At 42.3% G+C, this 27,073-nt stretch overlaps 1 protein-coding gene across 6 annotated transcripts in view; it reads left to right on the forward strand.

Annotated features, from left to right (window-relative positions):
- The window catches only part of TSPAN4 (tetraspanin 4), a 708,534-nt gene that overhangs the window by 232,326 nt on the left and 449,135 nt on the right, over positions 1-27,073 (forward strand). The window lies entirely within an intron of this gene.

A 27,073-nucleotide genomic window follows, 5' to 3' on the forward strand; every position in this document is an offset into this window, starting at 1 on the left:
CATGACTATGAAAATTGTACATTCACACTGAAGGCATCAAAACTATGAATTAACACATGTGGAATTATATACTTAATTTCAGTTGTTTCACTTTTTTGTTATGTCTTATATTCTAGGTTCTTCAAAGTAGCCACCTTTTGCTTTGATGACTGCTTTGCACGCTCTTGGCATTCTCTTGATGAGCTTCAAGAGGTAGTCACCAGGAATGGTCTTCCAACAATCTTGAAGGAGTTCCCAAAGATGCTTAGCACTTGTTGGCCCCTTTGCCTTCACCCTGCGTTCCATCTCACCCCAAACCATCTCGATTTGGTTCAGGTCTGGTGGTGACTGTGGAGGCCAGGTCATTTGGCGTAGCACCCCATCACTCTCCTTCTTGGTCAAATAGCCCTTACACAGCCTGGAGGTGTATTTGGGGTCATTGTCCTGTTGAAAAATAAATGATGGTTCAACTAAACGCAAACCGGATGGAATAGCATGCCGCTGCAAGATGCTGTGGTAGCCATGCTGGTTCAGTATGCCTTCAATTTTGAATAAATCCCCAACAGTATCACCAGCTAAGCATCATCACACCTCCTCCTCCATGCTTCACGGTGGGAACCAGGCATGTAGAGTCCATCCGTTCACTTTTTCTGCGTCGCACAAAGACACGGTGGTTGGAACCAAAGATCTCAAATTTGGACTCATCAGACCAAAGCACAGATTTCCACTGGTCTAATATCCATTCCTTGTGTTATTTAGCCCAAACAAGTCTCTTCTGCTTGTTGCCGGTCCTTAGCAGTGGTTTCCTAGCAGCTATTTTACCATGAAGGCCTACTGCACAAAGTCTCCTCTTAAGAGCTGTTGTAGAGATGTGTCTGCTGCTAAAACTCTGTGTGGCATTGATCTGGTCTCTAATCTGAGCTGCTGTTACCCTGCAATTTCTGAGGCTGGTAACTCGGATAAACTTATCCTCAGAAGCAGAGGTGACTCTTGGTCTTCCTTTCCTGGGGCGGTCTGTTGTGAATTCTGTGGCAGAGCTCCCTCCTGTGGTCACAAGTGGTACTTCGGCTGATTCTCTCTATGAGCTTCCGTTGGTGGAGGAAAGTGGTACTGCGGCTTCTGAGTTTCCTTCCTCAGGTGATGTGGTGAAGTCGTTAGGTGCTGCTCTATTTAACTCCACCTAGTGCTTTGATCCTGGCTTCCAGTCAATGTTCTAGTATTGGACTTGCTTCCTCCTGGATCGTTCCTGTGGCCTGCTGCTCTGCATAGCTAAGTTCCGCTTTTGTTATTTTTGTTTGCTGTTTTTTCTGTCCAGCTTGCTTATTTGGTTTTTTTCTTGCTTGCTGGAAGCTCTGGGACGCAGAGGGTGTACCTCCGTACCGTTAGTCGGTGCGGAGGGTCTTTTTGCCCCCTTTGCGTGGTTGTTTGTAGGGTTTTGTGTTGACCGCAAAGTTACCTTTCCTATCCTCGCTCTGTTCAGAAAGTCGAGCCTCACTTTGCTAAATCTATTTCATCTCTGCGTTTGTCTTTTCATCTTACTCACAGTCATTATATGTGGGGGGCTGCCTTTTCCTTTGGGGTATTTCTCTGAGGCAAGGTAGGCTTATTTTCTATCTTCAGGCTAGCTAGTTTCTCAGGCTGTGCCGAGTTGCATAGGGAGCGTTAGGCGTAATCCACGGCTGCCTTTAGTGTGGTTGGAGAGGATTAGGGATTGCGGTCAGCAGAGTTCCCACGTCTCAGAGCTCGTTCTATGTTTTTGGGTTATTGTCAGGTCACTGTATGTGCTCTGACTTCTATGTCCATTGTGGTACTGAATTAGCTAATCATAACAGCGGTCCTCATGTGAGCTAGTTTCTTTGTAGCGCTTGAAGGTTTTTGCCACTGCACTTTGGGACACTTTCTAAGTTTCCCAATTTTTCGGACTGACTGACCTTCATTTCTTAAAGTAATAATGGCCACTCGTTTTTCTTTTCTTAGCTGCTTTTTTTCTTGCCATAATACAAATTCTAACAGTCTATTCAGAAGGACTATCAGCTGTGTATCCACCAGACTTCTGCATAACACAACTGATGGTACCAACCCCATTTATAAGGCAAGAAATCCCACTTATAAAACCTGACAGGGCACACCTGTGAAGTGAAAACCATTCCCGGTGACTACCTCTTGAAGCTCATGAAGAGAATGCCAAGAGTGTGCAAAGCAGTCATCAAAGCAAAAGGTGACTACTTTGAAGAACCTAGAATATAAGACATAATTTCAGTTGTTTCACACTTTTTTGTTAAGTATATAATTCCACATGTGTTAATTCATAGTTTTGATGCCTGCAGTGTGAATGTAAAATTTTCATAGTCATGAAAATACAGAAAAATCTTTAAATGAGAAAGTGTGTCTTTTGATCCTTACTGTATGTCACAGGAGGGGCTGGGGCAAATACATCGCATGAGACGCTGGGGCAGATACATCACAGAAGGGGCTAGGAATTTGTATTATATTACAGGATGGGCAGGGGTAATATACATCACAGGTTCCCCATTCCTGTCTTAGAGAGCTAAAATAATCTGTATACCTTCTCAAGTTAGCTATGTCCAGATCAGCAGTAATTTGGTGCCTTAAAGGGTTGTCCAGACTTGAGGCTTTATGTGACTGCAGACTTGAGTCCTTACAGTGTGTGGTATCAGGATTCTCCGGTGCCGGAAGCGGGATGGCGTGTGACTTCATGCATGCAATTTACATACATGTGATCACTTGCCTACTAGACGTGAGCAGCCTCGATCAATACAAGTGAATTGAGCGAAGCTGGACACATCTTGGAAGTATGCAGATCACATACTTGTAATCACATAACTACCTGCTCCAGGCACCGGAGAATTCTGACAGAGTGCATTGTACTCTCTATGATTATTCATAAGTCTGCAGTCACACATAGTGACAGCAAACTTGAGCCCCAAGTCTGGACAACCCATTTAACAGTACACTTTATTCAGGGCTGGTTTTAGACAAAGTGGGGCCCTGGGCAAAAGTTTGACATGGAGCCTCAAATGATGACATATTGCACTAATATACAAAAGCATTTTGGTTGTATTTACATGCTCTGATTTAAGGCCGTTAAGTGAGTGTGATTGACAATATTGAAGTCGTTCAACGTTTGTTTCCCAGGCTCTTTACACTGGCTGAGGAAGAAAGATGGGCACAGAACGATCGCTAGTAGAGCAATCTGTCCCCATACAGTATCAAGTGATCAGCAGCATACCTACAGTTTTCACCGGGCGATATGCTGCTGAGAACAATGATTTTTGTTCTGGCATAAACAATCCAATCACTCGATGAATAGCAGCATTTTGCTTATTTAGTATAATGCACCCCATAGTCCTCCCTATGGTATAATGCACACACCCCATAGTCCCCCATATAGTATATTGTGTCCATAGTCCTCCATGTAGTATAATGTGCCCCATATCCCTCCATATACTTTAATACACTCCCATAGTTCTTCATATAGTATAATACACTCCCCATAGTCCTCCGTATAGTATAATGTTCTGTCCATGGACCTCAATATAGTATAATGCACTCTTCATAGTATTATGCACCTCATAGTCCTTCACATAGTATAATGCATTCCCTATAGTCCTCGATACAGTATAAGTCAGGTCCCATATAGTGTAATTACACTCCCCATAGTTCTTGATATAGTACAATGTTGCCCCATATAGTATAATACACCCATAGTCCTCAAAAGAGTACAATGCAGCCCTCTCATAGTTTAATGCAGGCTTTTTCAAAGAGTATAATGCTGCCACCTCATAGAGTATAATGCAAACCCCCCATAAAGTATAGTGTAGCCGCCCTCCCACACCGTATAATGCAGTCCCCCCACACAAACAGTATAATGCAGCCCTCCCCCACGGTATAATAAAGCCCCACACACACAGAATATAATGCAGCCCCCTCAAGCAGTATAATGCAGCACCCCTCAAGGAGTATAATGCAGTGCCCGTCAAGCAGTATAATGCAGCCACCTCATACAGTATAAGGCAGCTATCTCATAGAGTATAATGCAGCCCCCTCAGACTACAATGCAGCCCGTCCATAGAGTATAATGCAGCGTCCCCCACAAACACCCACACATAGAGTATAATACAGCGCCACACACACAATACTTAGCTCTCCCCATTCCCCCACTGCTCTGGCTTCTGCAACACGTCTCATCAGCTTCTCTGCTGGCACAGCGTCAGAGCCAGAGGGGTAGAGGAAGCATAATCTGACGCTCTCTCCTCCATCATTGTTTTCAACTGTATCGGCATCTATAACTCACGGGCCCCCATTACGGCCATGTGGTATGCTGTTACCGGCGAGTCACTAGCTGGGGGCCCTTGGGATAAGGGGGCCCTAGGTAGATGCCAATCTGCCTGCCCCTTACGCCAGCCCTGACTATATTCCATATTGCCTTAAGGTAAAAGTAGGTTCCTCTAGAGGTCTCTATTGATAGATCCCATGATCTTCCTTGATTCTGCTGCTGCTTCCTGACACAAACGCTTAACCCCTTCATGACCGAGCTATTTTCCATATTTTCGTTTTTCATGCCCCTCTTCCAAGAGCCATAACATTTCTATTTTTATTTCCACATAGCCATATGAGCGCTTTTGAATGACACTGTTCGTTCTATGACATGGTGTATTGGAAAGCTGGAAAAAAAATTCCAAGTGCATTGAAATTGCAAAAAAGTGAAATTCCACAATTTTTGAGGATTTTTTTTAATTCCCATGTTCACTACATAGTAAAACTGACCTGGCAATATCATTCTCCAAGTCAGTACGATTACATTGAGGAGAAACGTTTTGGAAATTTGTAAAAAAAAAAAAAAAAAATTGTATTCGTTTATTTTCTGTTTTGATAGATCTGACTTTTGCGAACGCAGTGATACTAAATGTGTATGTGTGTGTATGTGTATATATATATATATATATATATATATATATAATAATCTTTTATATAGCGCTAACATATTCCGCAGCGCTTTACAGTTTTGCACACATTATCATCGCTGTCCCCTTTGGCACTCACAATCTAAATTCCCTATCAGTATGTCTTTGGAATGTGGGAGGAAACCGGAGAACCCGGAGGAAACCCACGCAAACTCCAGCGCTGCAATTGCTTTATTCTAAATGGGGCAAAAGGGTGGTGATTTAAACTTTTGTAGTTATTTCATTTTTTTCCGTTTTTTTTTTTTTTTTTTTAAACTTTCACTTTAGATTGCCTTGTGCAGGCATGTACTACGGAGGACAGAGAATGAACTTCAATCCAATATTGCAGCCAGCATGCAGCCAGCGGGTAAGGAAAGGGTGAATCAAACACCCAAAAACCCCGCCTCCATGTCTGAAGATTGTTCCCTCCAAATTCAGGTGACAGTGTCCCTTTAAGTGTCTCTGTCAGAGATTACAGCGGCATTCACATGTTAACTGCTATGGATGGAGATCTGCTGCACCCGCAGCTGTTACAGGCTGATGATGTCAGAATACATAATTTTGCTATCATCTGCCGGAAAAGATGCGTGCTCAGCTTGCGAGCCCGCATCAAAGGCATGGATTCGACATATGTCATGAAGGGGTTAAAGGGAAGTTATCATCAGAAAATGACCTATTGTTTAACCCCTTTCTGACCTCGGACGGGATAGTACGTCCAAGGTTAGAAGCCCCGCTTTGATGCGGGCTCCGGCGGTGAGCCCGCATCAAAGCCGGGACATGTCAGCTGTTTTGAACAGCTGACATGTGCCCGTAAGAGGCGCGGGCAGAATCGTGATCTGCCTGCGCCTATTAACTAGTTAAATGCCGCTGTCAAACGCAGACAGCGGCATTTAACTATCGCTTCCGGCCGGGCGGCCGGAAATGATCGCATCGCTGACCCCCGTCACATGATCGGAGGTCGGCGATGCATCAGGATGGTAACCATAGAGGTCCTTGAGACCTCTATCGTTACTGATCCCCGGCAGCTGTGAGCGCCACTCTGGTCGGTGCTCACAGCACACCTGCATTTCTGATACATAGCAGCGAACATCAGATCGCTGCTATGCAGCGGAGGCGATTGCGTTGTGCCTGCTTCTAGCCTCCCATGGAGGCTATTGAAGCATGGCAAAAGTAAAAAAAAAAAAAATATATATATATATATAAAAGTTTAAATCACCCCCCTTTCGCCCCATTCAAAATAAATCTATTTAAAAAAATCGAACCTATACATATTTGGTATCGCCGCGTTCAGAATCGCCCGATCTATCAATAAAAAACACCACGGTTACTTACTGGTAGCCGGTTTTTCCTGAGCCCATGACAGCACACGAGAGAGGGGATCCGCCCAGTCAGGACAGGAAACCTACTGAAATAAAAGGGCAGTACCTCTCCCTCGCTTCAGTTGGTTTTCAGAGCATGAGAGGCCTCCTTGGTTAGTACACATGGTAATCCACCACCACATTATAATAATAACAAAAAAACACCCAGCTAAAAGTGCGCACCAAAGGGTGAAAAAAAGAAGGGAGGGAATATACAGGTGCTGTCATGGGCTCCGGAAAAACCGGCTACCAGTAAGTAACCTTGGTGTTTTCCCGTCTCCCATGACAGCACACATGAGAGATTTTTGGAGAAAGGAACACCTTAGGGAGGGACCACCGCTTGCAGCACCCTTCTACCAAAGGTAAGGTCAGTAGAGGAAGATAAGTTCAGTCGGTAGTGTTTAAAGAAGGTAGGCAGTGAGGACCAGGTAGCAGCCTTACATATCTGATCAAGCGATACCTCTGCTTTTTCTGCCCAGGAAGTAGCCACGGCCCTGGTGGAGTGAGTCTTGATGCCTTCAGGGATCGGAACGCCACATGCAGTATAGGATAAGCTAATGGCCTCCCTAATCCACCTGGCAATAGTACCTTTGGACACCCCATGACCTTTCCCTGGAAAGCTACAAATAGAGACTGATCCTTCCTCCACTGACTGGTCAAGGATATGTACTGTAACATAGACCTTCTTACATCAAGAGTGTGAAACCTCTCCTCACCTGGATTTTTTGGATTAACACAAAAAGAGGGTAATACAATCTCCTGACTTCTATGAAATTTAAGGACTACCTTAGGTAGATAAGCCGGATCTGGTCTTAGAACCACCCTGTCGTTATATATCTGAGTGAATGGAGGACAAACAGACAGGGCTTGTAAGTCACTCACCCTACGTGCGGATGTCAAGGCTACCAATAGCACTGTTTTTAGAGTGAGAAATTTTATTGATAATTCTTGCAAGGGCTCAAAAGGATTCTTAGTTAGAGCATCTAAAACGAGATTTAAATCCCAGGGAGGAATTTTCTGAATTACTACAGGTCTAGACCTACTACATGATTTAATGAAACGGGCAACCCACTTATTGGAAGCTAAATTACAATGATATAAAGCTCATAATGCTGACACTTGAATCTTAAGTGTATTGGTAGCCAATCCTAGCTGTAAGCCTGCTTACAGAAACTCTAAAATAGCACCCACAGGAGCCTCATTCGACAAAGGTTGTCCTAAAAACTCTAGAAATCTCTTCCATGTCCTACCATAAATTCTTGACGTAACCGGCTTCCTACTTTTCAACAGGGTGGAGACTAGCCCTGGCGAGAATCCCTGTCGGCTTAGTAATGCCCTCTCAAATTCCAGGCTGCCAGATGGAAGCCCTTCACTTGAGAGTGGCATACTGGACCCTGGGTAAGCAGGTCCGGGACCTCTGGTAGGATCCATAGATCGGTTACCGACATTTGTCTTAGGAGAGAGAACCATGGCCTTTTCGGCCAGAATGGAGCAATCAGAATCACTCTTGCCTGCTCCGTCCTGATCTTCCTCACTACAACCGGAATGAATGCTATTGGTGGAAACACGTATGCGAGGCTGAACTTCCACGGTATGCGGAGGGCATCTACTGCAACCGGGTTCCCCCTCGGGTCTAGCGAACAGAACCTCTTCACCTTCCTGTTGTGAAGCGTGGCAAACAAGTCTATTACCGGTTCTCCCCAGGCCTGCACTATTTGGTGGAATACCCTGGGATTCAGTGACCATTCTCCCTGCCTTAGCTTTTTGCGACTTAAGTAGTCCGCCTTTGTGTTTTCGACCCCCTTTATGTGTAGAGCTGTGAGGGACAGTAGGTGAGATTCTGCTAATTGAAGGAGCGCCGATGTTGCCTTCATGAGTGAAAGGGATCTCGTTCCCCCCTGATGATTGATATAGGCTACTACCGCGTAATTGTCGGACATCACTCTGGTATGACGACCCTGAAGGATTGGAAGGAAATGTTTTACTGCCCTTTCTACAGCCCATAACTCTCTTATATTGGATGTTTGATGTTTTTCTGTATGGGACCAGAACCCCTGTATGGAAAGGGTCCCCAGATGTGCACCCCATCCTGTACCACTCGCGTCCGTTGTGATCATGTCCTCTATCGGAGTTAGCCACTGAACCCCTGAGCTCAAGTGATCCCTTACTGACCACCAGACTAGGGAATCCCTGACGCGTATTGAGAGGTGAATTTTTCCCTCCAAATGCCCTTCTAACAACCTCTGTGTTGACAGGACCTCCCACTGTAATTGCCTCAGGTGAAGTTGTGCCCATTTTACAGCGGGAATACAGGATGTTAGTGACCCTAGCAGGGACATCGCCTTTCTTAGTGTCATCACAGGCTGATGTATTGCCAGTTCCACAAGACTTTGTATTTTGGAAATGTTGTTCTCCGGCAGGAGACAGAGTTGACGCGTGGAATCCAGAATCAACCCCAGGAAGGATTGAACCTTCACTGGTGTTAATCTAGACTTGGCGACATTTACCTCCCAACCTAATACTGCTAGGGTCGTAGTTACTTCTATTTGTGCAAGACAGTGATCTACTGATCTGCCTATTATCAGGAAGTCGTCTAGGTACGGAACAATGACTATGCCCCGGGAACGGAGGAAGGACATGACCTCTGATATTAATTTTGTAAATATCCTTGGCTCTATTGATAGACCAAATGGAAGGGCAGCATACTGGTAGTGTTTGAGTTGACCTTGGACAAACACTGCTACCCTCAGAAATTTTTGATAGTCTTGACGAATTGGGACATGGTAGTACGCGTCCTTTAAGTCTAGAGCTGCCATCAGAGCCGGCGGCAGCAGAGGGGGAAGAGAGCGGCGTGGCAGCCGCAGAAGAGCCACAGGACTCCGGACTGCGCTGCCAAACGCCCGCACGTGCGCTAAGGCCCCAGGACCTGCGAACGGCGCTTCCACACCCTGAAGGCCGGCATACAGGCATCCTGCCTGTTCTTCCAGTGCCGGGACAGGAGTGGGTGAGTGGAATCTTCAATCAATATACAGCCGTAATTTCAGCACAAGGGTTCCCCTCAAGACAGGAGACCCAACTGAAGCGAGAGAGAGGTACCGCCCTTTTATTTCAGTAGGTTTCCTGTCCTGACTGGGCGGATCCCCTCTCTCATGTGTGCTGTCATGGGAGACGGGAAAAAAAGCATTAACCTGATGGCTAAACGGCGTAGCGAGAAAAAAATTCGAAATGCCAGAATTATGTTTTTTTTTGGTCGCTACGACATTGAATTAAAATGCAATAACGGGCGATCAAAATAATGTATCTGCACCAAAATGCTATCATTAAAAACGCCAGCTCGGCACGCAAAGTCATGTTAGGTGTCTATGAACTCGTACTGACCTGGAGAATCATAAGTGCAGGTCAGTTTTAGCATTTAGTGAACCTAGCAAAAAAGCCAAGCAAAAACCCAGTATGAGATTGCACTTTTTTTGCAATTTCACCGCACTTGGAATTTTTTTCCCGTTTTCTAGTACACGACATGGTGAAACCAATGATGTCATTCAAAACTACAGCTCATCCCGCAAAAAATAAGCCCTCACATGGCCAAATTGACGGAAAAATAAAAAAGTTATGGCTCTGGGAAGGAGGGGAGTGAAAAACGAACACGGAAAAATGGAAAATCCCAAGGCCATGAAGGGGTTAAATAATTTTTTTTGTGTTTAAATAATATTTTTTTTTAGATTTGGCAATGTGTGTTAATTTTTTTTTTTTTTTACATATCACAGTCTGTATAAAAAATAGAAGTCTTGACATTTTCACACTTTTTACTCTAAGGCCAGCGTCACACTAGGCATATGAAAATACGGTCCGTTTTTTACGGCCATAATACGCAAAAATGTTCCCAAAATAGTGATCCGTATGTATGTATGAACGCATCATGCAGCCTGCCATCTAGATGTAGCAGAGCCGAATGTGACGTAAAATCCGGCTCTCCTTGACTTTTCTGCAGCAAATACGCTGCAAAAAAAGTCAACCTTGCGTATTTGCAGCGTTTTTTTCAACACCCATTCAAGTCAATGGGTGAAAAAACGCTGAAAGAAGTGACATGCTCTATGTCCAAAAAACGCTGCAAAGCACAAAATACTGATCACACAAAAACCCAATGTGCGTGTATGAGATTTCTGAAATCTCATAGGCATTGCTGGTACTGTAAAAAGCAGCTGAATATTGGCATAAAAACGCAGCAAAAATGCCCTGTGTGAGCTTACCCTAAAAAACACAAGTTGCCAGTGTGAATTGTTTTTTTTACGCTCTGGCTACAGTTGTGTATCTATGTTGTAATTTGTGCTGCCCGGGGTTTTGATGAATTGACTAACCTTTTTTCTTTTATGTTTTGTATTTCTGAGATGCGCAGTTAAAAAAAAAATTGCAGCTGGACCAAGTGAAAATAATTTAGTAAGAAATTAAGATGACATTTAATGAGTTTGCAGCCGCAGCAGTGCTACCCTGGCACAGACACTATATTAGTGGCATATCTTTCTTCTACTCGGTTCAGCTTTGATGTTGATTATCTTAATGACAAGAGTACTGTTGTAGGGGAAGAAGAATGGATTTGTTAAATTGTTAGAGAGGGGAGATAATTCAGAGCCTACTAATGTCTCTCTTAAACCATCAGCTAATTAAATGCCAACTAGAGTTATCTTCTTGGTCATCAACAGTCAAGTTCTGCAGCTTCTCAGTTTGGCTGATCAAGGGACTTCTGTTTCAGTCTTGCTTTTGGCGCACCCAGCGAATACTATATCATGTTGTGCATTGCTTGGTGTGTATATCAGGTTTATTAAATGCTGCAGTAGTACATTACTTTATTGTTACCCGCGGCCTCACTCCATACATCCTGTCCTCGTCCTCAAACCATATACTCTTATAGCGCGAGGCCGCCCCCACTGGACAGCTTCTGCCGGGAGTATGCACATCACATACCTCACCACCATTCCCAGCTCAGATACTGGCAAATCCTCGCAGCACGCAGTGCGTGAGCTGGGGGGATTCATAAAGGTACCGTCACACTAAGCGACGCTGCATCGATACCGACAACGATCCGGATCGCTGCAGCGTCGCTGTTTGGTCGCTAGAGAGCTGTCACACAGACCGCTCTCCAGCGACCAACGATCCCGAGGTCCCCGGTAACCAGGGTAAACATCGGGTTACTAAGCGCAGGGCCGCGCTTAGTAACCCGATGTTTACCCTGGTTACCATCGTTAAAGTAAAAAAAACAACCGCTACATACTTACCTACCGCTATCTGTCCCCGGCGCTCTGCTTCTCTGGTCTGGCTGTGAGCGCCGGGCAGCCGGAAAGCAGAGCAGTGACGTCACCTCTCTGCTTTCCGGCCGCTGTGCTCACAGCCAGACCAGAGAAGCAGAGCGCCGAGGACAGACAGCTTTAGGTAAGTATGTAGCGGTTGTTTTTTTTACTTTAACGATGGTAACCAGGGTAAACATCGGGTTACTAAGCGCGGCCCTGCGCTTAGTAACCCGATGTTTACCCTGGTTACCAGCGAAGACATCGCTGAATCAGCGTCACACACGCCGATTCAGCGATGTCAGCGGGAGATCCAGCGACGAAGCAAAGTTCTGGACTTTCTTCCCAGCGACAGCACAGCAGGACCCTGATCGCTGCTGCGTGTCACACTGGACGATATCGCTAGCGAGGACGCTGCAACGTCACGGATCGCTAGCGATATCGTCTAGTGTGACGGTACCTTAAGTCTGCAGTCACACAGGGTGACTGCAGACTTATCATTTTAGACGTTTTAGACGGAACAACCCCTTTACGGAGGATGGCAATGATTTTGGACACTGCAATCAGTACACATTCAGTAATACGGCATCTATTAACAAATCTATACCCCCTAATGGGTGATGTTGAGGACCATAGACGTAGTGGTTGGCCAAGGAAACCTAAAGCAGCAGATGAAATACACATCATGTTACTGACCATCAAAGTCCTATGTCCAGCAGTACCATCAACTCAGAACTGTCAGAAACCAGTGGGACCCAGCTACAGTTCAAAGAAGTTTGGCCAGAAGTGGTCTTCATGGAAGAATTCTGCCTAAAAAGTCATACCTTCGACATAGATACAAGGACAAGCAACTCAACTATGAATGAAAATATAAGAACTGGGCTTTAGAAAAAATGGCAGCAGGTTCTCTGGACTGATGAGTCAAATGTGAAATATTTATCTGTGACAGAAGGCAGTTTGTTCACCGAAGGCTGGAGAGCAGCACAATTAATGAGTGTCTGCAGGTAACAGTGAAGCATAGGGGAGAGGAGCGTCTGATTGGTTCCAAATTACGGTAATTCTGCAGCAGGAAAATGACCCCAAATAAACAGTCAGTGTCATTTAGAACTCTGTTTAACAAAAAGAGCAAGGAGTCTTGGAAGAGATGACATGGCCCCCCAGAGTTCTGATCTTATTGAGTTTGTCTGGGATTACATGAAGACAGAAGGATTTTCACAAGCGACTTCTACATAAGATCTGTGGTTAGCTCTCCAAGATGTTTGGAACAAACTGCCCTCTGAGTTCCTTCAAAAACTGTGTGCAATTACAAGTGTACCTAGAAAAATGTATGCTATTTTGAAGGCAAAGGGTGATCTCACCAACTATTTTTTTATTTTAATTCATTTTACATTTTGTTAATTGATATAACTGTTAGTGGTACTTTGGTATTTAATTAATTGATAAAAATTAACTAACACTTCTGGTTTTTCAAAGAAATCTTACTTTGCAACATTTTTCTATACCTGTCTAAAACTTTTGTGCAATACTATATATCAACAACAGTCATATAGTTAGCAAATGGTACCAACATGCAAGTAACAAATACCACCGCTGAGCAAAACCCTGCGTACTACTACAAATACTACCGACAATACCTCTTTATAAGGAAGAACTAATACTGCCATCCTCTGACCACATAGTGACCGAATAATACCACTATACTCCTCATTAAAGGGCACCTGTAACTAGATTTAAGCTGCCCAAACCACAGGCAGCACAAATCAGAGCCTGACTACTCGTTTCAGAGAAAATAAGTTTTGAAAAGCCATGTAGGGACCATAGGGATAGACGTGACTAATCTGCTGTGGCCTCCAGCCTTCTTCTTTCCGCCTCTACACACATGGCAATAAGCTGTCAGTGACCTGGAGCGGAGTGGGCAGAAGCCAGCTGGGGGCTACACTGGATTAGTACCATCTATCCTTGTGTTCCCAAATGTTTTTATAAAATGTGTTTTTGTTTTTCTGAAAAGCTGCGGTGTTTCAGAGAAAAACATAGCGTGCCTGTCTGTAGTTGCACAGTCAGACTCTGATTCAGGCTGTCTGTGGTTCGTGCAGCATGAATCTAGTGACAGGTCACCGCTAGTGATGAGCGAGTATACTCGTTGCTCAGGGTTTCCAGAGCACGCTCGGGTGAGCTCCAAGTGTTTGTGACTGCTCGAAAATTTAGTTTTATTCACCGCAGCTGCATGATTTACGGCTACTAGGCAGCCTGAAATAGTAATAATTCCACATCCATTTTCCATTTACCAGTATTGTGCCCCTCTTATTCCTCCACACAGTTATAAACAATGGCAAATCTATACTTCTAAACAGTAATAGTGCCCCCATACAGCTCATTTCCCCTTTTCAGTGTGCCTCCAAACAATAATTCTTCTTTATTGTGTGTCTATAAATAATGATTATTCTCTCCTTTGTGCCCCCATACAATAATTATGCCCCCTAATTATGCATCCGTACAAAAGCAATGCTCACCTTGTGTCTCCATACACTAATGATGACCTACTCAGAATCCTCCCATACACTAATAAATAAAAAAATTAATCCCCGCCCGACCCCGCCTTAATTACGAACCTCACCCTTCTTTCTGCAGCCTCACTGGACGCAGGTGGCACGATGAATTGACATTATCCCACCGCCAAACATTCTCTGGTAGTTTGCAGGTCTAAAACAGCCTGTCGCTTACCAGAGTAAGTGGCGGAGAATGGAGCCGATGGCTCTCCGCTCTGCCACATCTTAAAAATACAAATACAGTTAAAAGCAGTGTCAGTCCTGGAATCAAGACTGATCACAGTTGCACCCTCTACGACCAAGATGGTTACACCATATTGAAGTATCGGTATGGCCCCTCACCCGCCCCTTTAATACAAGGATACCTTATGCAGGGAATAAGTGAACTGAGCAGGAAATTTGTGAGTTGCAGCTTTATTCAATAGCTGAGTAATGTCAGAATTTAGGGAACCAGATTGGAATGTAACCTTGGTAGGTGAACTGGCCATAGAAGCTTCATGTTATTCTTCTAACGATCCTTGCATTCTCCCCGGTTATTCTGAATGTTTCCTGAACTGACTCCGTATGCACATTAGTTACTTTTCCCGCTGCTTAGGAGTCTACCTGTTAATGAGATATATTACTTTTTTACTCCATTTTTTATGTAATGTGCTTTGTAGAATCTCTTTAAAATAAATGCGTTTTATTCCTCTATAGCTTGTGTGGGATGAGTTTTCTGCACAGGCGGGTGGCCCCCTAGTGACTTGTAATTACAGATTATTAGCATCCCGTCTGTCACTATGGCAGCTCCATTGCTTGAAGTCACCGAAAGTGTTTCTATCTTCCTTGTACCTTATAAAATCCTCCATTTTTATGTAGTCTGCAGGTTCTTATAGTGAAGGAGGGAAAGTTATCTGTGCGTGGGCTATAGTCAGTAATGTGGTCAACAAATGCTGGACTACACTATTCTGTCCTATTGACATAGAAGGCCCTGGGCCCCAGAGGGTTTTTTACCCACATTTTTTTTAGCGTAAAGGGGTCCTGTCATGTGAATCATGCTGCAAGGACCACGGTGTGCATCAATCAGAGACCGCTACTCATTACGTATATGGGTCACACAAGGGCATATTATCTTATCCGAGAGAATCAGTATGTCTTTGGAGTGTGAAAGGAAACCGGAGAACCCGTAGGAAACTCACGCAAACAAGGTGAGAACATACAAACTCCTTAAAGATGTCCATGGTGGGATTTGATCCCAGGACCCCAGTGCTGAAAATCTACAGTGCTGCCCTAAGGGCTCCCTTTGTCACCACGTCAGACCCACACATGTGTATCCATGATACAGTGCCAATCTTTTTCCCTGGTCCCTCTGCACATTGTACCTCTGTGATCTGTTCATGGAAGCACCACATGGACTGCGCTGGTGCCATAGTGAAGTCCATGCACCACCTTATGGTTGACAAGTCCGTAGACATGCAGATTGTGATGGAAGATGGGCAAAATATGGAAGGTGTCTTGACTGAAAAACTGTAGTAACTTTGACAAACTTTGTTTGCACACCCCTGGAAGATAAATGAATACTTTTGACTTCATGAGGCAATCACAAGGTCAGATGAGGTTTAGGACCTGCAATGGTCTCATTAAATGCTAGCGACTGATGTTTGATTGCTTTGAAGTTAATTGACACGTTATGTTCTACTAAAATACTTCTCCTCTGCTGTAGGGTGTGCATCAATTGGGATTAATGGCTAAGTCATTGTACCCACAGTTCAGCATTTAGACACCAGCACTGTATTGATTGCTTGTAATCGGATTGATCGTAGAAACCATTGTATTCTGTGTGGGCTGAAATGCTATTTCAGATAATATTCTTTCAGGCCAAAGTGGCTTTAAAATGCATCATTTTGGTAATAAAAACATTCCTTGTTTTAATGAGTTTCAAATATTACTAAAATCAACAAAAAATCTATAGATAGAAATTTTTACTTACCTGTGTACTCAATAATATTTTTAATGTGCCATGAAACCTGGGATGTACAAGGAGTTGGTGCCTCAATGCTACAATTAAAACTAAACCCATTGATGTATACAATCATCTTATTTGCCTTGACAGCCACTTCCTGGGACTAGTTGCTTCTGTTCCCCTAAGTCTTTACGAATGTGCCCAAGATCATCTCAATTCTATTGCTTCAAGTTTTTTTGTCTATATGAAAGAGGGATATCATCTTTTGGAGGCATTGTTATAAATCATCATATTTTCGTGTAAAATTAAAGACTCGTGAAATGAAAGACTGGTAAAATGACAGAAACCCTGATGGAAATCCTGACATTACCCCCGAGTCAGTGATGTCTGTTCAGCACTGATGGAGTCCGTCATGTGCCAGATCTGCTGCTGTCACTAATTCTGCTATTCTCTCCCTATTAGGGTCCGGTCACACGGCGAGTTTTCTCTCCATCCGAGAGAAAACGGCCAAATATTCTGATCAGATCAGAGTGGCATCAATTTGTCTCGGACGTGGAGAGAAAAAAAAAAAGTTTTTTCACAGACCCATAGATTTGCATTACTGATTTTGATCTGACAATTAGGATCAAAATCTGACGTCTACGAATTTGTTCCTCGGACCAAGGAAAAAAATCGGACATGTGCACAGCCCCATGAAAACCACGGACAGCTCTCATCCGAGAAAATCGGTATTGTGCATGAGCCCTTACAGAGCAGAATGACAGAATCCAGAATGCTGGTGTGAACCTTTCGGAGAGGAGGTGAATTCCCCAGAGTAAATCCCAGCATTGCTTTAGTAAAGGGGATTTTTCATAAAGGTTAACTCCCCTTAATAAGGTGTTGAATAAAATAGACAATGGGAATGAATGTCCTATTAAAATTGTGACCATGATAGTAACATAGTAACATAGTAACATAGTTAGTAAGGCCGAAAAAAGACATTTGTCCATCCAGTTCAGCCTATATTCCATCATAATAAATCCCCAGATCTACGTCCTTCTACAGAACCTAATAATTGTATGATACAATATTGTTCTGCTCCAGGAAGACATCCAGGCCTCTCTTGAACCCCTCGACTGAGTTCGCCATCACCACCTCCTCAGGCAAGCAATTCCAGATTCTCACTGCCCTAACAGTAAAGAATCCTCTTCTATGTTGGTGGAAAAACCTTCTCTCCTCCAGACGCAAAGAATGCCCCCTTGTGCCCGTCACCTTCCTTGGTATAAACAGATCCTCAGCGAGATATTTGTATTGTCCCCTTATATACTTATACATGGTTATTAGATCGCCCCTCAGTCGTCTTTTTTCTAGACTAAATAATCCTAATTTCGCTAATCTATCTGGGTATTGTAGTTCTCCCATCCCCTTTATTAATTTTGTTGCCCTCCTTTGTACTCTCTCTAGTTCCATTAGATAGGAAGATAGATTAGATTAGATTAGATAGATTTCCTCTATCCTAGTAGTGAGTGCCTTACACAAGATTTCAGACACCATCAACATTCTGTGTTATTATTTGTTTTTTTATATCGCTATTTATTCCATGGTGCTTTACATGTGAGGATGGGCATACATAATAAAAACAAGTACAGGGACCTTAAACTATACAAGACTGGTACAGGAGGAGAAAGGACCCTGCCCGCAAGGGCTCACAATCTACATAGGATGCGCGAGGGCACAGCTGGTCGTGCAGTGGCTTAGTGTTATGTTTCTTTTACGTTTTCTGCGACTTGATTTATAGCCTCTCATTGTAAAGAGCAGAATATATATATATATATATATATATATATATATATATATATATATATATATATATGTGATATAAAATCCAGAATGTTATTTCCTTCAGCACAGTAAGTCTTGTGAGGGTTAAGTTAACATATGCTATGTGCTGGTTTTTAGGGGGACATTCATAGAGTGGGTTGGAGAGTGTCCCCCCATATCTCCACCTACAGAGCCGGCACCACTGTGTGCTAACAGGACCTTAGTGATGTCACAGTCATGTGGTTAAGGAGTCATAGGGTGTGGGCTTAAATGGCTGAAGGAAAGAACTTTGTGTTCAGTGGGTGCGCTTGGAGAAGGAGCGCTCCAGGGCAGTGTTGCATGGTCTTGTGAAGCTGAACAGTGTGTGTTCTGCCAGCCGTGAGCAGGTGGAACCCCGCTCACAGAAGGACTGTGTTTGTTCTGCCACATTGTGTTTTTTTCCTGTTTTGCCCAGAGGGCTGTATTTTCTTTACTACACCTTGGTTTACGCTGCCTACAATAATCTAAAGGAAGTTCTTAACCCCTTCATGACCCAGCCTATTTTGATCTTAATGACCTGGCCATTTTTTGCAATTCTGACCAGTGTTTCTTTGAGGTAATAACTCGGAAAGCTTCAACTAATTTCGCAATTTTCAAATTTTGAATTTTTATTCTGTTAAATCAGAGAGTTTTGTGACACAAAATAGGGAAGGAGCGCCATTTGACTTTTTGAATGAAAAATTGGCTCTAAACTTTAGCGGACACCATCTCGCGTTTGGAGAGCCCCTGTGTGCCTAAACATTGGAGCTCCCCCACAAGTGACCCCATTTTGGAAACTAGATCCCCCAAGGAACTTATCTAGATGCATAGTAAGCACTTTGAACCCCAAGGTGCTTCACAAATTGATCCATAAAAATGAAAACGTACTTTTTTTTCACAAAAAATTTATTTTAGCCTCAATTTTTTATTTTCACATAGGCAACAGGATAAAATAGATCCTAAAATTTGTTGGGCAATTTCTCCTGATTACACTGATACCTCACATGTGGGGGTAAACAACTGTTTGGGCACATGGCAGGGCTCGGAAGGGAAGGAGCGCCATTTGACTTTTGAATGAAAAATTAGCTCCAATCGTTTTTGTTCACAAAAAATTTATTTTATCCTCAATTTTTTCATTTTCACATGGACAACAGGATAAGATGGATCCTAATATTTGTTGGGTATTTTCCGCACCATGGGCACAGTGGTTTTCCATAGGTTTACATGGTACTGTATACGTGATGGAAAATCCGCGGCCAAATCCACACTGTGTGCACATAGCCTAATTCTAACCGTAACCCTAATTTTAACCCTAGTTCTAACCCTAGTGGAAAAATAAAAGTAAATATATTTATTTTATTATTGTCTCTACCTATGGGGGTGATAAAGTGTGTGTGTGGGGGGGGTTATTTACTATTTTTTTTATTTTGATCACTGTGATAGGTTCTATCACAGTGATCAAAATGTACCTGGAATGAATCTGTCGGCCGGAAGATGGCGGCGCCCATGGAGAAGACGGACGGACACTGGAAGGGACTCCGGAGCTCGGTAAGTATGGGGGGGGGGGTGGGCTCATAGCACGGGAGGAGCGGACGGGAGGATGGAGGGGAGCAAGGGACAGTAGAGGACAGGACGGAGGGGAGGAGATCAGTGGCGGGGGCAGATCGTGGTCTCCAGCCATGGCCGATGATATTGCAGTATCGGCTATGGCTGGATTGTAATATTTCACCAATTTTCATTGGTGAAATATTACTATTGCTCTGATTGAAAGTGAAAGTGAAACGGTCACTTTCAACAGCCAATCAGAGCGAGCACCTGGGCTGAAGTACCACTCCCCCTGTCCCTGCAGGTCGAGTGAAACATTTAACCCTTTCACCCGACCTGCAGGAGCGCGATCATTCTGTGACATAGCATATGCGTCACAGGTCGGATTGGCACCGACTTTCATGATGCATACGCTGTGTCACAGGTCGGGAAGGGGTTAAAGCCGCAGTGTACTTGTGTCTACCTCCTTGTGCAGCCGAGTGAGCCACTCTCTCTCTCTCTCTCTCTCTCTCTCTCTCTCTCTATATATGATCAAAAAATATAGTTACAAGATATAGAAATATGTTATGTTGTGTACAGAAATGTTTCTAGTTTTTGAATCAATTTATTGCAGCTTAATAGACTCTTATAAATGGAAAGGGTAGAGTTGTGAAAGTGTTGAATTCCCTAGAAAACATTAGCATTGGACTGTGACTACTCTGACAGATCTGCCAAATTCAGACTCGCTAGACTCCCTTTTTTTGGGGGGAGCAAGAAGATAAGTGAATGTTCAACATGAAAAAATGCAGAAGGAAAGCAGCGACTTGTGGAAAAATAATGGTACACAATTGAGAAAAAAAAATAAGATGCAAGTTTCAGTATTAACAGAAAAAGAAGTCATAAAAGAGAAACTGGGAAAATAAGTGAGTAGAAAAAAAAGTCAAGTATGGTACATTTTAAATAGTCTTTTATGCATCTGGTGTGTATGTCCAAATTCAACTGTAGACCTTCCAACCTAGATAGTGTTTTATCCGATTTTGACATTATGCTATATTTTTTTTTCTTTATAATATTATTTTGAACTAATAGGGGCATTAAATAGCAATATAATAATGGCTTTCAGTGAAGAAATACTATCCCTCGTGTAATCAATAAAAATGGCTCCATATCGTTCTCAAATAATGCTGGTCATATATTGTCAAAACAAAATGGTATTATATAGCGCTTAAAATATAAACCTGTAAAGCATAAAGCCAGGGAGTCCCGTGTCCGGCCGTGCAGTCTCCTAGCACATGGGTCTATCGTGTAGGTCGGACCACCTACGTTGGGTGCCGCACTGGGACTGTTATGAGTGGGTGCATCTCGTCTACAGCACATTGGAATATGTTAGTGCCTTATAATGATTGGAAAATGAATTTATTTCAATATAGTTCATGCCGTGAAATGTTACGCCGTGACTTACCTAAGAATATTTTATGTCTCAATGATATAGCTGTGAATGAGGCAGACGATGGCAGTGCAGTGCAGAGACTTACAGTAATTGATGATTTCTAGCTAGTTATTTTCTATAGTGATTGAAATGGTCTCTAATACCAGATGTCACCAGAGGCAATAGTATAATTTAGTGAATACACAAGAACATTCTCGATAAACTGACCAAGGCATACATTAGAGTAATATACCATCTTTATAGAAACCAATGATTTCTCAAACCTGTGTGTGTTTAGTCCGGTGTCTGATTGTAGAGTTTGTAAATCAACCAACAGTGATGAATTTAATCAGTCTTCCATTGTATTGCTAAGTGCGAAAATAACCTACTGGAGGTGTCTAATAATAACCAGAGAACAGCGGCGCTGTGTGTATATATCATTCATTTCAGGTAAAGATACTTACATGGCTGCAATGGAGCAGAATCAATGTCCCAAATCCAACTAAACTAATGGAGAGCCTGGTGCCGAGAAAGCCCTTCACCCTTATCACTGAATGTCATACCTTTTACAGTTGTGGTACTGTCACGTACACACTTCCCAACATGTGACGTGGGGTGCACCTCCAAGGGTTAATTTATCTCTTCTCACTCAATCCAACACTCCACTTCTGTTCTATTCTATAAAGTGAACATAAATCGCACCCCAACACAGTCCGCACACCTCCATTTCTTAACGCGCCGCCGCCACTCATCAAATGCACAGGATGTTGAGTCCCCGAAATATGTTAGTGTCAGACCATCAAAAGGTCACACACTCTCTGAAAGGCTATGGATTCTTTAGAGCATACAAGGATCAAACTTATTAACGATTTCAAGCTTTAATATATAAATATACAATAAAAGATATAAAAAGTTTAAAAATAAAACTACACACATATGCAAAACAGTAAAAAGGGAGAAATTACAGAAATACCTATTATCCCTCTGTTTACTTGGGGGAAGGAGAAAATGATTTATGGATCACAAACGGCATCGGCAACTTTCTTTTGTGCCACCCAGCTTTTTTTAGTCCTGATTATAGGATCATATTTTCAGGATGAAAGTTGTTGTTTGTGCCTGGACAGTGGCCTAAGTTGTGGCCTTGCATTTCAAATATCCGGTGTCTCCCCCACTCCTCGCTATGCAGTCAGTAGGAAATATTCTGCCTAGTTACAGACCATCTACTACCTCACTTGAAGCTGAGAGTTCAGGAGTCAAGCTGGAATGTTTCAACATATCCCAGTGATATTGAAATTGCTTTTTATTTTTCTTACGTGACACATTATACTTTATGTTAGTGGTAAATTTTATGTCGATATATTTTGCATTTATTTTTAAAAATATCCGAGATTTTATCAAAATTTCCAAAAATTTACAATTTTCAAACTTTGAATGTTTATACATTTAATCGAGATAATCATGCTACACAATGTAGTTGATAAATAACATTTACCTGACATTAGCACACATTGTAAAATCTCCTTTTATTTTATGAGGATATTAGAAGGCTTAAAAATTTAGCATCAGTTTTTCACGAAACTGTTCAAAATTTATTTTTTAGGAACCTATTCAGTCTCGAAGAGACTTTGAGGGACCTATATATTGGAGAAAACCCCCCATATGATGCTATTTTAACAACGGCACCCCTCAACATATTCAAAACTGCTGTGAGGTAGTTTATTAACTCCTTCAGGTGCTTTTCAGGAATTAATGCAAAGTGGAAAGATAGGGAGGAAAAATCTAAATTTTCACCATTAAAATGTTGCTTACATCTGAACAGGCCACTATAGCCGGCAGACCTATGGGCCATGACTTGACCCTGTGTTGTCATTGCAACCATCAGGACTACACAATCGTGATCTCATGGTGACGATGGAGTTAAATAGGAAGCCCCCTGGCTCAGCTATCCCTTTCGATACTGATCCTAAGGGTTTAAATTTTAGTAGTCGGTGCCAACACCGATCATGACTGATGTAGCAGGGTGTCGCCTGTAGTGTTCAGCTGACAGCAGCTGCATTCTTGTCAAGGGATGTTATTCTTTTATATCTTTGGTGGACACTAAGGAGTTAAAACTGAATGACAGATTCCAATAATTATGTTCTGGCATTGCTTAACCCATTGCGTGCCAAATTAAGATTTTTACAGGTACGGATTTTTCAGAAAAGGGCGTCCCAATATACAATTAAAAATGACAATGACATGATTTCCTATTTTGTAAATATTAATTTTACAAACACAACACCAAAAATTGGACCTAATTATAAAAATTATAAAATCTTAGTTGCTAGAAGCTAAAGATTAGGCTAAAGAATAGGACATTGGTAGATAATGGGTTAACATTTTGTATCCCTTTTTCCTACCTAGTTTTCATTTTGTGTCTTGCGCTTTTCTGTATTGCTCATCTGAGTTTATATATTGAATATCCATGCAGTTTCACTTAACCTTTTATTTTTGGATATATTTTACATAAAGTTCTTAAAGAGTAACCTTTGTTTTCATTTTTATTTCATAAATCAACCTGTACATTATAGACAAATATGACTGCACATTAACTGTGGACACAAACTGGGAATATCAGGTCAAGATTGTTTGCACCGTTGTTTATTTCATTTTTTTTAAATACATTTTTAGATAAATTTATCAAATGGTGAACTACGTTCCAACTTTGCTACATACCTTTTACACAAATTTTGCTATCACCATCAGTGACGGAGAGCTGAGTTTATGTGTCCAGCATTCAGCTTGTACAGTGGGGCAAAAAAGTATTTAGTCAGTCAGCAATAGTGCAAGTTTCACCACTTAAAAAGATGAGAGGCGTCTGTAATTTACATCATAGGTAGACCTCAACTATGGGAGACAAACTGAGAAAAAAAATCCAGAAAATCACATTGTCTGTTTTTTTAACATTTTATTTGTATATTATGGTGGAAAATAAGTATTTGGTCAGAAACAAACAATCAAGATTTCTGTCTCTCACAGACCTGTAACTTCTTCTATAAGAGTCTCCTCTTTCCTCCACTCATTACCTGTAGTAATGGCGCCTGTTTAAACTTGTTATCAGTATAAAAAGACACCTGTGCACACCCTCAAACAGTCTGACTCCAAACTCCACTATGGTGAAGACCAAAGAGCTGTCAAAGGACACCAGAAACAAAATTGTAGCCCTGCACCAGGCTGGGAAGACTGAATCTGCAATAGTCAACCAGCTTGGAGTGAAGAAATCAACAGTGGGAGCAATAATTAGAAAATGGAAGACATACAAGACCACTGATAATCTCCCTCGATCTGGGGCTGCACGCAAAATCCCACCCCGTGAGGTCAGAATGATCAGAAGAACGGTGAGCAAAAATCCCAGAACCACGCGGGGGGACCTAGTGAATGAACTGCAGAGAGCTGGGACCAATGTAACAAGGCCTACCATAAGTAACACACTACGCCACCATGGACTCAGATCCTGCAGTGCCAGACGTGTCCCACTGCTTAAGCCAGTACATGTCTGGGCCCGTCTGAAGTTTGCTAGAGAGCATTTGGATGATCCAGAGGAGTTTTGGGAGAATGTCCTATGGTCTGATGAAACCAAACTGGAACTGTTTGGTAGAAACACAACTTGTCGTGTTTGGAGGAAAAAGAATACTGAGTTGCATCCATCAAACACCATACCTACTGTAAAGCATGGTAGTGGAAACATCATGCTCTGGGGCTGTTTCTCTGCAAAGGGGCCAGGACGACTGATCCGGGTACATGAAAGAATGAATGGGGCCATGTATCGTGAGATTTTGAGTGCAAACCTCCTTCCATCAGCAAGGGCATTGAAGATGAAATGTGGCTGGGTCTTTCAACATGACAATGATCCAAAGCACACCGCCAGGGCAACGAAGGAGTGGCTTCGTAAGAAGCATTTCAAGGTCCTGGAGTGGCCTAGCCAGTCTCCAGATCTCAACCCTATAGAAAACCTTTGGAGGGAGTTGAAAGTCCGTGTTGCCAAGCGAAAAGCCAAAAACATCACTGCTCTAGAGGAGATCTGCATGGAGGAATGGGCCAACATACCAACAACAGTGTGTGGCAACCTTGTGAAGACTTACAGAAAACGTGTGACCTCTGTCATTGCCAACAAAGGATATATTACAAAGTATTGAGATGAAATTTTGTTTCTGACCAAATACTTATTTTCCACCATAATATGCAAATAAAATGATAAAAAAACAGACAATGTGATTTTCTGGATTTTTTTTTCTCAGTTTGTCTCCCATAGTTGAGGTCTACCTATGATGTAAATTACAGACGCCTCTCATCTTTTTATGTGGCGGAACTTGCACTATTGCTGACTGACTAAATACTTTTTTGCCCCACTGTATATGGGAATATTATACAGATATTTTATATGGGTCCAATATAAATAACATATCCTAAGTTTTGTTTCTCGAATGCCAAAATCGTTCATTTGCGACTTCACGGGGACATTTGCCATAAATCTATGCCGGTTCATAATGAGTGTAGAGTTCAGTTTCTAAAGCAAGAACGGACAAAAAAGTCTAACTTTAACAAAAAAAAAAAGGCTTGAGAAATTTGTCGCCTTGTACTTCAGCGCTCTTCTGCCCTAAATTACATTTGATTACATGGTTTATAAATATATGAGCCCTTCTAGTTATTTTCTGCTTTGAAATTTCTTCGCTGTGCTGACTTAAATCTTCTATGACCTCAAGTACTGATGACCAGGGGGCCCAATGTTAACTTACTAACCATTAACGAGGACAGTGCATATAGTTTATGAACAGAAAGTCAGTTATCAACACCTAGCCATAATTTCATCTGTAAACGGTCAGTTTTAGTTCACTGACTCCATAACCGAGTATAGGAGCTGTCCTGCAGCCGCTTGGCATTGAGCAGAACTGTGCAAACTACACTCCAGTTTCGATCAATTCCTTCCGCTGGAGCTAATAGCAGCTGATCAGTGGTGGATGATATTGATGCAAAAAAAGGGTGGCACTCACCGTTCTTAAAATCCAGACTTTATTAGTACACCGTTTTTTGTTTTTTTTTCATGGAATATTTGGACTGTTCATTTTGGGTTGGCACCTGTACTTTCACGTGATTATGCTCGGAATGAGGTGACGGATGATATTGATGACCTACATTATGGATAGATCATCAGTTTTATATTACCGGAGAAGACCTTTATGTCACTCCTCTGGCCATAGAATAATGACTTTGGGATTATGAGGACTCGGGTGGAGTCTGGGCAGATGGAGAAGTATTTTACACCCTTTTTCTCCCCTTATTGAGGGATTCTATTTGCACCTATTTCGCTAGCATATAATGCAATAAAGAAATGTCAGTTTCAGGTATTTGCAGGTCCTAAGAGTGTCACATTCATTCTAATGTAATTTTTATTCCTCTAAGTCAGTCTTGCAGTTAGAACAAGTCTCAGTAATTGCACTCATGTCTCAAAGTGACAAAACATCACTGTCGTTTCTCCATCTGTAGGCTTTTCCTTCCATATTAATGCAGGGTGTGATTTTCCTGACATTTCATTCTCTAAAATCCTATTTTTTTTAACTTGTTCCACCCCATTTCAAGCTCTATATTTCTTCTGTACGTTTCAACTAACAGTCTCGGTACAGCATCTGAGAACCTCCGCTCCTGTTACTACCCTGGTGCTGTAAAGGTGCAACAATATAATTGTTCTCATTCCATGTGATGGTTATGGAAAACTAACCCACAAGTAGTGTACAGGAGGCTAACGGGTAGATATGGCGTAATTGTCCTGGCGATCGGAGGCAGCGGAGTTGCGTCCTCTGACATTGGGTTGCATTAAAAGTTTGTCTTCTATAGTTTCTGCATAGCGTTGCATATTGCTGGCTGCAGAATGTGTTGACTGAGAGTCCATCAGTAAGGTTGAGAATTTTTAACTCTATTATCTGTCTTTTTCTAAGCTCCTCTCAGCCGATTTATGGCCACAACCATTTTCAAGTGGTCTGTGGTCATAAATCAGCTGCCAGGAGTTCAGAAAAAGACAGATAAAATAGTTACAAACTTCTCACTGATAGATTCTATAGCAATGAGCAGGGAAACAAAGACCTTGAAGACAGAAGGTGCAACATTTTTAATGAATTCTAATATAAAAAATTAGTTTTAGCCTAAAATATATGGATTCAAGTAAAAAAAAATAATAATGCTGAAAGTTTTCATACCCTT

The sequence above is a fragment of the Ranitomeya imitator genome, chromosome 9, assembly GCF_032444005.1.
Source record: "Ranitomeya imitator isolate aRanImi1 chromosome 9, aRanImi1.pri, whole genome shotgun sequence".
In the NCBI taxonomy this organism is placed as follows: domain Eukaryota; kingdom Metazoa; phylum Chordata; class Amphibia; order Anura; family Dendrobatidae; genus Ranitomeya; species Ranitomeya imitator.